This window comes from Trichosurus vulpecula, chromosome 8 (genome assembly GCF_011100635.1).
Source record: "Trichosurus vulpecula isolate mTriVul1 chromosome 8, mTriVul1.pri, whole genome shotgun sequence".
In the NCBI taxonomy this organism is placed as follows: Eukaryota; Metazoa; Chordata; class Mammalia; order Diprotodontia; family Phalangeridae; genus Trichosurus; species Trichosurus vulpecula.
The window spans coordinates 114,360,652-114,376,061 of NC_050580.1; the positions used below are offsets into that span (position 1 = coordinate 114,360,652).

At 37.9% G+C, this 15,410-nt stretch overlaps 1 long non-coding RNA gene across 1 annotated transcript in view; it reads right to left on the reverse strand.

Moving 5' to 3' along the window:
• Positions 1-13,875, reverse strand: part of LOC118828151 — a 61,755-nt gene extending 47,880 nt beyond the window's left edge. The window contains exon 1 of the long non-coding RNA XR_005008935.1: positions 13,753-13,875. This is a non-coding gene — a long non-coding RNA (uncharacterized LOC118828151). The remainder of the gene's footprint in view (positions 1-13,752) is intronic.
• Between the last annotated feature and the right edge of the window lie 1,535 nt (positions 13,876-15,410).

Here is a 15,410-nt window from a genome sequence, read left to right on the forward strand (position 1 = left end):
GACAGGCTGGAATGATGGGGCATAGCTAATCAGAAGAAATCAAGTAAAGCTAAAAACCAAGTCCTACTTTTAAGTTGTTAATAATCTATTGCAAAAATATGGGAGGGACCTATGATTTCACCAGTGGAAGGAATTCTCAGTATGAAGACCACTTCCAGTAATGTGAATCAACAACTCTTCTGTCATTCACAATCTTAGAAAGTTGCAGGGGACATGAAGTTGTTTAGTGGTTTACTCAGAGTAGGACATATAGAGCTTCAACCCCATGGAATGAAACACCACTCTAGGATAAGCTCATCACTACTATTCTTACCATTATGCTGATAAGCCAAGCCTTGGTTGGCATCACCTGTCTCAGCTTTGCTTGCCTACAGCTTTATGAACTTCCCAGAATCCTAGGGCTGTAAGAGACCTTAGGAATCTTCCACTGGAATGTAAATGACCTGAGAGCAGGAATTTTCTCACTCTTGTCTTTCAATTCTTAGGGCCTAGTGTAGCTCCTAATACAGGCCCATAGGAGTCACTTAATAAAATGTTGGTTGACTAATCCAACTAACTCAACTCCATCTTTTTATTGGTGAGAAAAGCAAAGGTCCAGAGAGCAGAAGAGCTTTACCCAAGGTTACATATGTTGTAGTAAACAGGGCAAGATTCCAACACATGTCTTCATATTCCAAGTTTAGCACCACCACATTGCCCTCAGATGGGCCCTTGCACTTGGCCAACTTTAAGCCTGTGTCCTTGACTTCCTTTAGAGCTTTACCTATGTGTATTTACATTCAGGTAACTGTGCCTCCAGATGCATAGCTCTATGGAAGTGACAGGATTCTAGAGCCAGAAGGGACCTTTGAAACCATTTGGTCAATGTTTTCATTGTAGTGATGAAATTAAAGGAGTTAACTATCAGAAGGTGATGTATTATGGACTGCCCCTCTCACTCCCATCACTGCTTTATTGTGGCAGAGGGACTTGATAGCTTTATGAAACTATGAGCTATGCCATGCAGGCTACCCAAGATGGACAGGCCATATTAGAGTTCTGACACAAGGCGATCCACTGAAGAAGGAAATGAAAAACTACTCCACTACCTTTGCCAAGAAAGCCCTATGGACAGTATTAAAATGCTAAAAGATATGACATTGGAAGATGAGCCCCTCAAGTCAGAAGTGTCCAATGCTGTAATAGGGAAGAGTATAGGGCAACTACAAATAGCTCTAGAAAGAGTGAAGAAGCTGGGCCAAAGCCAAAAGGAAGCTCACCTGTGGATGTGTTTGGTTGTGAAAAGAAAGTCCGATGCTATAAGGAGCAATATTGCATAGGAATCTGGCATGTAAGGTCTAGGAACCAATGTAAGCTGGTTGTGGCCAAACCAGAGATGCAATGATTAACTATCAACACCTGGGGTATCAGTAATCTCAAATGGAAGGGAATGAATAGATTTAACTCAGGTTATCACTACATCTGCTAGGGTGGGTAAGAATCCCTTGGAAGAAATGGAGTAGCCCTCATAGCCCATAAAAGTGTGATAAAAGCAGTGCTGGGCTATAATCTCAAAAATGATGGAATAGCAATCTGTTCAAATCTAAGGCAAACCAAACCATTTACCATCACAGTAATACAAGTCTATGCCCTGATGCTGAATATACTGATGCTGAAGAGGCTACTCAGTTCTATGAAGACCTATAGCACCTTCTAGAAACAACAGAAAAAGATGTCACATTCATCACAGGGGATTGAAATGCAAAAGTAGGCAATCAAAAATAACTGGAATAACAGGCAAATTTGGCCTTGGAGTACAAAATAAAGGAGGGCAGAGACTAATAGAGCTCTGTCAAGATAACTCACTGGTCATAGCAAACACTTTTTCAGCAACCCAAGAGGTGACTCTACGCACGGACATCACCAGATGTTCAATATCAAAATCAAATTATGTACTTTGCAGCCAAAAGTGGAGAAGCTCTATGCAATCAGTTAGAACAAGCCCTGGAGGTGACTGTGGCTCAAATCATGAGCTTCTTTTTGCAAAATTCAGACTTAAATTGAAGAAAGTAGGGAAAACCATCAGATCATGTAGGTATGACTAAATAACACCCCTTATGAATACGAAGTGGAGGTGATGAATAGATTTAAGAGATTGGATTTGGTAGAGAGAACTTTGGACAGATGCTCACAATATTGTACAGGAGGCAACCATCATAAACATCCCAAAGAAAAAGAAGATCAAGAAAGCAAAATGGCAATCTGATGAAGCTTTACAAATAGCTGAAGAAAGAAAGAAATGGAAAGGGAAAGATATACGCAACTGAATACAGAATTCCAGAGCATAGCAAGGAGAGATGAGAAAGTGTTCTTAAATGGGCAACGCCAAGAAATAGAAGAAAACAACAAAAAGGGCATGACAAGAAATCTCTTCAGGAAAATCAGAGAGGTCAAGGGAACATTTAATGCAAAAATGGGCATGATAAAAGACAAAAATGGTAGGAACTTTACAGAAGTAGAAGAGATTAAGAAGAGGTGGCAAGAATATACGGAAGAACTGTACAAGAAAGATCTTAACATCACTGATAACCATGATGGTGTGGTTACTGATCCTGACATCCTGGAGAATGAAGTTAAGTGAACCTTAGGAAGCACAACTAACAATAAAGCTAATAGAAGTGACTGAATTCCAGCTGAGCTATTTAAAAACCTAAAAGATGATGCTGTTAAAGTGCCGTATTCACTATGCTAGCAGTTTTGGGAACTTAACAGTGGCCACTGGGTTGGAAAAGGTCACTTTACATCCTAAGCTTAATAAAGAAGGGGGATGCCAAAGAATATTCAAATTACTGAACAATTGCATTCATTTCACATGCCAGCAAAGTTATGATTAAGATTCTGCAAGCTAGGCTTCAGCAATATATGCACCAAGAATTACCAAAAGAGCAGGCTGGTTTTCAAAGAGGCAGAGGAACTAGAGAATAAAATTGCCAACATTCACTAGATTATGGAGAAAGCAAGGGAGTTCCAGAAAAAAAAATCTACTTTTGGCTTTTGACTACACTAAAGCCTCTGACTGTGTGGATCACAACAAAATGTGACAAGTCCTCAAAGAGATGGGAGTGATAAATCACCTTACTTGTCTCCTGAGGAATCTGTGTGTGGGCCAAGAAGCAACAGTTAGAACCAAACATCAAACAACTGATTGATTCAAGACTGGGAAAGGATTATGATAAGGCTGTATTTTGTCATCTTTTTTATTTAACTTATATGCAGAGTACATCATGCAAAATGCCAGTCTGGATGAATCAAAAGCCAGAATTAAGGTTGCCAGGAGAAATACCAACAATCTCAGATATGCAGATAATACCACTCTGATGGCAGAAAGTGAAGAAGAATTAAGAAGCCTCTTGATGAAGGTGAAAGACAAGAGTATAAAAGCTGGCTTGAAGATTAACATTAAAAAAACCACAAAGATTTTGACAACTAATCCTATCCTTTTCTAGCTAATAGAGGGAGAAGAAATGGAAACAGTGTCAGATTGTATATTCTTGGGCTCAGGGATCGTGGCAGATGGTGACTACAGCCATGAAATTAAAAGATACTTGCACCTTGGAAGGAAAGCTATGACAAATATGGATGGCATACTTAAAAGCAGACATATCACCTTGTCAATAAAGTTTCATATAGTCAAAACTATGGTTTTTCCAGTAGCTGTGAGAGTTGAACTATAAGGGAAGCTGAATGCTGCAGAATCAATGTTTTTGAATTGTGGTGCTAGGGAAGACTTTAGAGACTTCCCCAGACAGCAAGGAGATTAAATCAGTCAATACTTAAAAGAAATTAATTCTAACTATTCATTGGAAGGACAAAAACTGAAGCTAAAGCTCAAATACTTTGGTCACATAATGAGAAAACAGGACTCATTGAAAAAGACCCTGATGTTGTGAAAGACTGAAGGCAAAAGGAGAAGGGGATGGCAGAGAATGAAATGGATATTGTCATGGAAGCAAAGAGCATAAGCTTGGACAGACCTCAGGAGACAGTAGAGGACAGAAGTACCTGGCATACTATGGTCCCATGGAGTAACAAAGGGTTGGACATGACTGAATAACAGTGATCACAGTCCAGGGAAGAGGAAAGAAAGTGCTAGATTTACAGTCAGAAAGACATGGGTTCAAATCCCATTTCTAGCATTTCTAACTGTGTGATCATAGGCACTCAAACTTTCTGAGTTTGTTTCCATATCTGTAACATGGAGATGATAACACCTGTAATAACCTCTTTGAGGGTTGTTGTGAGGCACAAATGGAGATGTTTGCTAAATGCTTTGCAAACTTGAAATGTGATATGTCAGTTTTCATTACTATTGACCAAGGTCAGCCAACTAGTTAGGACAAGAACAATTTCTTTCAGCCCCTGTGGCCATGGTCATAACTATGTGTTTCTTCTCTTGGATGAACTAAGCATGGCTCAGTGAGTCAAGCCTCAAGCCAAGCCCCAGAGCATGTTCTAAGCTGTCATTCTTGTCCTGGGCCAGAGTGGACAATACCTAGTTACAGAACCTGCTGTTCCTCAACTCATGTTTCTCTGAATAGCTCTTATGTCATATAGTAGGCTTGACTAGTCAGCCTTACTGGGCAGAAGAAGACAAGCAGGAAAGAGAAGGAATAGTTCTGCATGTATGAGAGACAGACAAACAAATAGAGAGAAAGAAAGGGGGAAAAAGAGAGAGAGAGAAGAAAAGGGATGTCTCCTTCCAGGAGGTCTACCTGAGATCATTAGGTTCCAGGGAGGAGGAAAGAAAGATCTCATGGTCTTGGCCAAACTGGAAACAGAGATATTTTCAATTTCAATTAAATTCAACATACAACATTTATTGAAAATCTACCGTGAGTCTTTTAAGGCACTATGCAAGTGGGAGTACCTTGTGGGAGGACATGGTTGATAATCAAACAATAAACATTTGTTAAGTATCTGCACTGTGTTCAGTACTGGATAAGAAAAGGGGGTCCCAGATCTGAAAGACCTTCCAATCTATTAAGGGAAGTGACAAATTACTAATAAGGATAATGTAAAATTATAATGAGTGATATTTCCATAGCACCTTAGTTTGCAAAGCATTCCACAAATATCTTGCTCAAGCCTCACAAAAACCCTGTGGGGCCGGTACTGTTCGTTCTTGGTTTTGTATTTGCAGATAGATCTTTATTGATATCTTTTGTTTTTACATCATCTAGATTTCTCCCTGGGTCCCTCTCTTGCCCTTTCTCAGAGAGCCATCTTGTGTTAAAAATAATTAAAAAAAAAGAAACAGAAAAAAATTAAAAAGCAAAACAAACCAACACAATGAAAAATATCTGACATTATATGCAATGTTCCAAACCTAGCTATGCAAATGGAATGGAAGGGGACATGGTAACTTCTCATATCTTTTCTTTAGGGCCAAGCTTATTCTTAAGGATTTTGAAACATTCATTTTTAATGACTTTGTGGTGTTGGTTCTCTCCATTTACATTTTTGTAGTCATTTTGTGTATTGTTTTCTTGGCTTTGCTTACGTAATTTTGCAGTTCATGTATATCTTTCCATTCTTCTCTATACTCATCATCATTACTTCTTATAACATTACATTCGCATACCTCAATTTGTTTAGCCATTCCTCAATTTATGGTTATTTACTTTGTTTATAATTCTTTGCTAGCATAAAAATGGTGGGATAAGTATTCTGGTCTACATGGGACCTTTCTTTTTGTCAGTGACCTTCTTGGTATAGCATATGCCTTGCAGTGGACACCCTGGGTCAAAAGGTAGAAATATTTTAGTCCCCTTATTTGCATAATTCCAAATTGTTTTCCAAAATGTTTGTACCAATTCACAGCTCTAACAAGAATGAGTTAGTGTGTCTACCTCTCTACAGCACCTCCAACACTGACCATTCCCTCCTTTTGCCATCTTTTCTAATTTGCTAAGTATAGTGTAAAACTTTAGGTTGTTGTGATTCGCATTTTTATTATTAATAGTGATTTGTAGAAATATGTGGTAGCATAAAAGCATTGATTGGAGTGGGGAGAGAGTGGAGGTGTCTACTGCAGTAGTCTTATCATCAGAACCCTTCTCTGAGGCAAAGTCAGTCTTAGGGCTGGGGTGAAAGTCAAGTAGCAGAGCTCCCAACAACAATTTGGCATGAAATATTGAGAATTCTCCAAACAAAATATACTCTCGCAAGAAGAGAAAACAAAAGACACTTCTCTTCCATCTTTGCAAAGGTAAGGGACTGCATATGATGTCAAACATGGTTGTAATATTATTGCTAAGATGGTGGCATACATGTGGAAGACATTCGGAGAATCATGAGTTGGATAATATATGAACATTGGATCATGTGTAGCTGTTCTGCATTGGACTACCACATAGTTGGAAGGAGCCTTTTCCCATTAGCATTGTGGCATCATCAAAAGTGCATGAGTCAACTTTTGTGGCATTCATGTCTGAGGAATCAAAGTGACTCCTTCATTTACAGCTTCCTGTGAGAAAACTCTTCTATAAGGAGAAGATTTGTAGACCCTTGCCTCTCTTACTCTCTCAAGGCCATTTTCCTTGAGAGAAATAGGGTTAGGGATCTTAGAATCCCTAGAAACTTAGAAATAGAGCACCAGGGATCCAGGAGTTGATGAATCCAGGCTGAATGATGCAGCCATCCCAGTAGTGATGCCCTAAAGAGCATGGGTTTTGGGCTCTAAGCAAGCAAAGAATGTCATCAAAGCTGACTTTGGATGTGAACTTGGCAGAAACAATTCTGTGTACTAGCATTCAATTGAATGCAGTTGTGAACCTAATCCCACCCACCCACCCATAAACCAAAGTGGTGTAGGAAGGAATTATGCCCCTATAGAACTGGGGGAAATGTTTGAGTGTTTGTTCTTGTCATATCTTTAAAGTAAATATTCCTTTTGAAAAGAATCTATATGATCTAAAATATTTATAGTAGCTGTCTATGTGGTGGCAAAGAACTGGAAATTGTGGGGATGCCCATCAATTGGGGAATGTCTGGACAAGTTGTGGCATATGATTATGATGGAATATTACTGTGCCATGAGAAATTATGAGCTTGATGATCTTAGAAAAACATAGATAGACTTGCATAAAATAATGAAGAGAGAAAAGGCAGAAGCAAGAGAACACCGTATACAGTAACAGCAATATTGTTTTAACAACAACTTTGAGAGACTAAGTCATTTTGACTATTATAAATACCCAGATTAACTATAAAGAACCGGTGAAGGAGGACACTATCTGCATAGAGAAAGATCTGATAAATAGAAGTATGCAAAGAATGGTTTTACATATATATGTATATATATATATACATATACATATTTGTGTCTAATGGTAGCCATCACTAGGATGGGGTGGGGGAAAGGGAAGAAAAAAGGGAAAAAAGTTACATGACAACTTTGTTACATATTTAAAAGGAATAGCAAGTTTCACATAATAGATCTGCAGTTTCATATAAATCATCTTTTTTTTCTACTCTACTATGTTTCAGAAATGTTTGTTTTATTTCTTAAGCTCAGAATAAAGTAAATAAAATTTTAAAAGTAAATATTTCCTTGAAAAGCCATCCAATGTCAAGTGGCTAAATGGAATTGGGGTGCTAGTCACTGAACCCTCAATAATGGAATGGAACATAGTTAGTGGAGGGGTTGAGGCAATGATAGATAAAAGAGACACCTACAACCCTTCTCAGGACACCTGAGAACCCTGTGTTTGAGGTAGAACTGGCCAGGCCATTAGAGAGTAGGGCCATAGTCAACCATGTTATATAGTTGATATGTTAGTTTATTATGATGAACTGCTTTCCCCCACTCTCTTTTGCTATAAGAAATTACTCTGGTGGTGGGCTAGAGGGAGGAATATGATTGGAAATGAAGGCAATTTAAAAACAATAGATAATATATTTTTTTAAAAGATACACTCAGGTTGAAGGATATGAACAGTTCTCAAAAAGAGAATTGTAAACTATTAACAACCATGTGAAAAGATGCTACAAATCACTAAGAGAAGCATAAATCAAAACAACTATAAGATTTTATCTCATACCCAGAAAATTGGCAAAAGTTACAAAAGAAGAGAATAATAAATGTCAGAGACATTTTAGGAAGACACGTTGTTGATGGAGTTGTGAATTGGTTTGACCATTTTGGAAATCAACCTGTAATTATGTGAAGAGAGTAGTTAAAATGTCCATACTTTCAATCTAGAGATTCCATTGCTAGGCATATATACTCAAAGGAGGCCGACGGTCAAAAAAAAAAAGCCCCATATACTCCAAAATATTTATAGCAGCACTTTTTGTAGTAGTAAAGAACTAGAAATTCAAAACAAAGATACCCATTGATTGAGGAGTCAAAGCAATAATCACTTATTAAATTTATTGGGAAAAGCTAAAGAAGGTGTAGCACATATGATCATTCCTCTCCGGGATGTATTCTGTACTTTCTCTACCATGCCCCAGAAGCCTCTTCATTCTGGAAGCTCACACTAGCCCAGTAATTCGCACATTAGAAGTATCTTTTGCCCCTGAAGCCTCTTCCCTCTGATTGGGTGGCTTCTCCTAGAAAGAACCTCCATTTGAGGAGGGCATCCAGGCTAGCCAAGTATACATTCCTTTCCAGGCTGCATTCCTTATTCTCCAGATTTTCTCTACCATGCCTCTGCCCCAGGTACCTTCATCTTTTGCTACCACCTGCTTTTCAGCTTCTTTCTATGTGGTGTCTTTCCCCATTAGAATATAAGCTCCATGAAGGCAGGAACTGTTTTTCTTTCTGCTTGTATTTATGTTCTCAGCCCTTAACACAGTGTCTTGCACATAGTAAGCACTTAATAAATGCTTGTTGACTTGGCTAGCTTTGACTTGATATAAATTCATCTTGGGATTATCTACTGTTTTGAATGATAACAAATGTTTAATAAATCAAATTGAATCAAATCTGTGCAGTATGCCACTACCTTTACTAAAAATTTACTAAATTTACTAAAAAATTTACTAAAAAGTTGAAAGTTTGTTTTATGAGTAAAAGAATGAAAAAGCATTTTAAATTTCATATGGGTCCTGTAATTGCTAAAAGGTATAAAACTTCTTACTAGCTATAAAACCCTTGAAATTTTCTCAGGATATTGGAGGATGCATTCAAAGCAGTTTCCTTCAAATTTCCTGATTACTTAAAGTAACCAGAAAATAACATGAGAATGTCCGGTCTGGTTCAGACCTTTGGTCCACCAGCCAAGTATAATTATAACAATGATACTAGTGGCCATCAAGTTTTAAAAGTCAGTTAGGAATGTACCCATATCTTTCACTACCTTAGTGACCTGATGTCATTTCAAAACATGGCACAGACTGAAAATGTAAATAAATTCAAGAAAGGCTTAGAAGACTTCGTGGGTAAAAATAATCTAGAGCATAGACTGAACACTGGTCTTGGAGTCAGAAGACTTGGGTTTGAGCCCCAGATGCTTACTAGTTGTGTGTAGGGCAAGTTACTTCATCTCTCTGGGCCTCAGTTTCCCTATTTGTAAAATAGGACTATTAATATTTGGCACCCAGAGTTGTGAGAAGAGCTTCTAAATCTAAAGTAGTATAGAAATGTGAATGATTATTCTTTCTCATTCAAATGCCCGATGGTATTGTGTACTCACCATGGCAAGTATTCCCTCCACCAATCACCCATGGAGATTATAACCAATGCCTGCCCACTCTATGTGATTCTTGTCCTTCTCCTCCAATATGTTCACCACAGGGATCCACCCAATATGCCAAAGGCCTTCTTTGTGAAATAATATAAAATGTTTTGGAAACTCTGAAGAGCTGTATAAATGTTAGTTACTTCTCTTGACTTTAAGAGGACACTAAGGGCTATCTAACAATTATCCCTCATCCTAAGACCAACCCATTTCCTTTCCTTTTTCTTTCATTCATTTCTTGGATGGCATCAATATTGTCATAACTGTCATCTTGTTCTTCTCATCGTTTTTGGATGTAAATGGTCTTGGGACAAGTTGCTATCCTACCATTATTATTTAATAATTAATGGTCTGTGAACTCTTACCCAGGCAGACAAAATGCTGCTTTTTGCATTGGAAGGAAAAAGCATTCAAAGGTTAACATCTTCTATAGGTTTACTTTGAGTATCCACAGTACAAGTCTAGTAGCAGAACAGACAGCAGAGATAATAGGCACCTCATCTTGTTTCATCATAATTTTGGTCTGTTCTAGGCCTCTATATTTTGAAAGCTTTTTGTTTTTGTACTTTGGAAATTACAAATATTTGGCACGGAGACATTTATTGAAAACGTTGTTCTTAAGATATATGGATCAATGTTATGTCCAAGTGATTTGTGGCGATAGTCATTATTAATGGCAGATCTACTATTATTATTACTGTTGTCATTATTAATGGCAGATCCCTAAATTCCATTAGTTTGCCACCTACCGTGTGAAGGAATATTTCATTTTAATTTGGCTTGACGCTGCCTCCTTCAAAATATGGGACTTAGAGTTGACTGTGTGGTGCTATCTAGACCATCCCCACTAATCCAAATAATTGATGCTATTATTTAATTGGTTGCCCAATATTTGATCATGTAGAAACAGTCTACAAGCTAAGTGGTAATTATTACTGAAGCCTCATGCAACTTCGCTTTTTCTATCTCCTCTCTCCATAAGAGTCTCAGAAATTATTAAATATGAAGAGAAGGGAAATTGCCATGGGGTTTTATCTTTTCAATTAATAATGTCTGACCTCCTCACTCTCCATCCTCCTGCCCCTCCCCTTCCTTTCTACCAAACCTATAGGAAAAAAAATCACTTACCCTCTTCTCTCAACTTTTTGTCAGCTCTAATTAGAAGCTACATTTTGTTAAGCAAATTAGGAGTTAAAATGAAGTGGAAGGAACGTGTGAAATGAATAATTAACATTGTATAGACTTCAGCATCATAATTAAGATTAAACACTACATGTATTCAAACTAGATTAAGGCAACCATCAAAAACTACAGTGCGCTCAGAGGAGTCTGTTCATTTGTTAAACAATGTTTTATGAAGAATGTTCTAAAAGCATCAAACATAAGGTTGTCATATATACAGTGATTAAAGTTTATACAAAGATGCTTTAATTCCAGCAAATGACATTCTCTGTAGTTCTCTACTGTCTTCACCTTTAGAAATATACTGTAAATGGAAAGTGGCTCAGTGCGAATTGCTTATTAAAGAGGATGCGGAAAAAAAAAAACCGAATAGTACCTCCTTCAAACTTCAAGAAGCATCTCTATTCTAGGATTTGTTGAAAAAGTCTAAGTTCAACGTTAATTTAGGCTAGAAATATTTCAGTCAGTTTCACAGGCTCACAAAAAGTTCAAGCTGAAAGTACCCTGAAGAAACCATATAGTCCAGCTCCTTCATTTTACAAACGAGAGAATTAAGATCCAGAAATATTCATTGACTTTTCCAAGGTCACACTCCCACTTAGTAATGGAGCCAGCATCTGAAGCCAGTCTGAATTCTCTGGATCATCTTAGTTAATAGAAACCAACTGCGGATGGTTTCTAGCTCTGTTATGTGATTCTGAAGGTTTATCAAGCAGGATGGCAAGCACTAGGTACAAATAATTATCTTCAGAAAGTGTGCTTTATTTGAGCTTCTGTCAATGACGAGTAACGGATATATGTAAACTGTGGGTTGCTTTCCTTCATAGAGGAGAATATGGGACATGTTTCTGTTCTTCAGGTTATCCCAGGTAATGAAATAGAAGTGTTCCTTGAAAAAACTGACAAAGGGGCAGCTAGGTGGTGCAGTGAGTAGAGCACCGGCCCTAGAGTCAGGAGGACCTGAGTTCAAATCCAGCCTCAGACACTTGACACATTTACTAGCTGTGTGACCTTGGGCAAGTCACTTAAACCCAATTTTCCTGCCTTCTCCCCTCCAAAAAAAAAGAACTGAAGAAGGACTTCAAGAGACATAGCACCGGTCTCCGTTGCCATAGCCCCCTTCTCTGCTGCTCCCAGGGCATTGGTATTACTAGGCTGTTTATCTATTCCGATCCATAGTTCATTAGCCCCCATTGATGCTTCTCTTCTCGCCAGATAACCAGGGATTCAAAACAAAGATTTTTAATGAAACAGAATAACACAATAATGGGGAACTGAACCAGGTACTAATCACTCTCAACACCCATTCCCTAGTGGCTGCACTTCCAAAATATGTCTACTACTGCTATTCTTGGCTTCTAATTAGCTACTCTCTCTCTTCCCAACCCAAAGAGAAAGATGTACATTCATGGAAAGATGCTGAGAGAATACCACTCAGCTGCAGGGTACTCTGACCTTCCCAGTAAAACTGTAGGGAGTACTAGCCTTCTAGTGATGGGAATGGCAAGCCAGGAAAAGTCCAACTTCAGATTTAGAATCCCAGGCTCCGCCATGTACTATTTGTGTGACCTTGTGCAAGTCACTTAACTTCTCTGGGCCTCAGTTTCCTCATTTGTAAAATAAGGGAAATGGACTAGATGGCCTATAAAGTCCTTTCCAGTTCTAAATCTATGATCCTACGATAAAACATGACATTTGTCATGTTGGATTATGATCTTTCCAAACTTGAAATCAGGTTCTATATGCATTGTCTCAGAACTTAACAGTGACAACCCACTCTTATTGTTGGATGAGGCAACTGGTCCCACTGTCAGTGAGTTCTTGACTGGAAAATGTAATAGGGTCCTGGTATAAAGCAGCCACTATGTCCTCTAGGGAGTCCCTTGTGTACAAAGGCTTACTTAGATCTGCAAAAGCCAACCTGGGTATAAGTATGAGGCACTTAACCAAGTTCTTAAAGGCCTGATCACACTTCTCATTCAGCAATCTCTACATGCTGGCAGATGGCACATTCCAGATTTTACCCCCTCTTTCTCATTCTTCTTTCAGTTCATCTTACCACATGTCCATAAACCAGATTGTTGAGAGGCTTAGTAATGTTGGCATCATTCCTCACAGTTTTCAGAAGTAGTTATAGAATCCTAGAAGAGTCATCTCTCAAAGATGCTTCTGACATAGTCAAGTAAGTAGGGTTTCTCTCTTCTTAGGATTCATACTTATAACCTGATGAGACTCTACATGACCCAAATCTTTGATGAAGGCTGTACAGAATGGACCCTCTTTGATGGATAGATTCTGACCATTGGCTTCTAGGTGATGTGATACTTTCAATAGCTTTTCTTTCTGCTCTTCCGTTATCTTTCAAATCCAATAAACATATAGATACATGAATATTTCCAAGTAAGTCATGTTACCAATCGCTTGTTGAGGTATATCATATAAATATCCTTCATGAGGAGACTGGAAAATAATTGTCACTTGAGACACTGACCAATAAAGCAAGACATGATGATTCTTCAAACCTCACTGTCTCTGTTGCCCAGGGTTATATGAGTCCGGAAAGGAAGCACACAGGAAAGGTTTGTAAAAATGGGTTACAATGTTAGTGATACATCCAGACAGAAGAATCCAATAGAGAATTAGAACTCAAAAGAATGATTGGAGTTATAGATGTAGATATGAGAAACATCTACATAAGAGTTATTATTAAAGACCTAATAGTACATGAGATCATCAAAGGAGGAAGTATAAAAAGGGAAGTGAATAGAGTCAAGAATAGAACCTTGGAGTATACCTATTACTAAGCTCTGACAGATTAAAATTACACTGAGGTTTTGGGGGATACCTGGCATGGGAAGAGAAAGTAACTGCCTCCACTTTGTAAGCCTGAATCTTTTGCGAAGGTGCAGAGAAGACTTCCTTGCCTGGAATCCTCGGATCTCAGCACATCTAAAATCAGCCCGGATTCTATTTTGTCTCATTTAATCTCTGGAATAAAATAAAAAGGCTATCATAATTTATTTGGTTCACACCTTTATTACCATTAAGGTTCTAATCTTTCCAAAATGCAAGCTGTCAAGAGCCATATGAAAAACTGAGCCAAATCACTAATAATCAGATAAGTGCGCATCAAAAGAACTCTAAGATTCTACTTTACATCATCAGATAGGCAAAAATGACTTTTTTAGGAAAGTAAAATGACAATTGTGGGGAGAAATGTATGAGGACAGCTACACCGATGTATTGTTGGTGGATCTATGTCCAGCCTTTCTGGAAAGCAGTTTGGATCTATGCTGGAACACTAACTAATTTTTAATCCAACACAACTAATTCTAGAACTATACCTCGAAGAGATCAAAGAAGGAGGGGAAAGACCCATATATGCAAAGTATTTATAGTAATTCTATTTGTTGTAGGAAAGAACTAGAAACTAAGGAGATGTCCATCAATTAGGGAACGACTGAATAAATTATGGTCTATGAATGTAACAGGATACTACTGTTCCATAAGAAATGACAAAAATGAACCTGCGAAGATGTTTGTGAGGTGATGCGAAACGAAGTGGGCAAAACCACTGGAATTATTTATACAAAAACAACAACACTGTAAGGAAAAACAACTTCGACAGGCTTAAATCCGATAATGAAATGACCAGCAATGACTATGGAGAACTGATGACAAGCATGTTTCCTGCCCCTGATACAGGGGGATAGACTCAAGATACAGAAAGAGTCCTACATTTTCCAACCTGGTCAGCGTAAGAATTTGTTTTGCTTGATTATGAATATTTGTTACAAGAATTTTGTTTTTCCTTTTTTTCCAACTTGAGGGTTAGGTGGGTGGGGAAAAGGAAACTAGTAATAGTATTATCAAAAAAAAAAAGAAAGACAAAAAGAAGAAAACAGGTTAATTATTTAAAAGTTTTTTATAAAAGATTGTAATTTTCAACGATTATCCAATTGATAAATAGTCAAGGGATAGAAACAGGCAATTTCAGAAGAAAAAATCAAAGGTATTAATAGTCATATTTTTAAAACATTCTTAATCACTATTGATTAGAGAAATGCTAATTTTTAAAAGTCTGAGCTACCACCACATGCTTATCAGATTGGCTAATATGACAGAAAAGGAAAATGACAAATGTGGGAGGGGATGTAGAAAAATAGAGACAGAAATGCACTGTTGGTGGAAATGTGAACTGATTCAACCATTCTGGAGAGCAATTTGGAACTATGCCTAAAGGACTATAAAACTGTGCATACCTTCTGACCCAGTAATACTGCTACTAAGTCTGTATTCAAAAGAGAGCAAAGAAAAAGGGAAATGACCTCTATATACGAAAATATTTATAACCACTCTTTTGTGGTGACAAAGAATTGGAGGAGATGCCCGTCAACTGGGGAATAGCTGAACAAGCTGTGGTACATGATTGTGTTGGAATACTATTGTGCTGTAAGAAATGATGATGGGGATGGGTTCAGAAAACCCTGGGAAGACTTTATA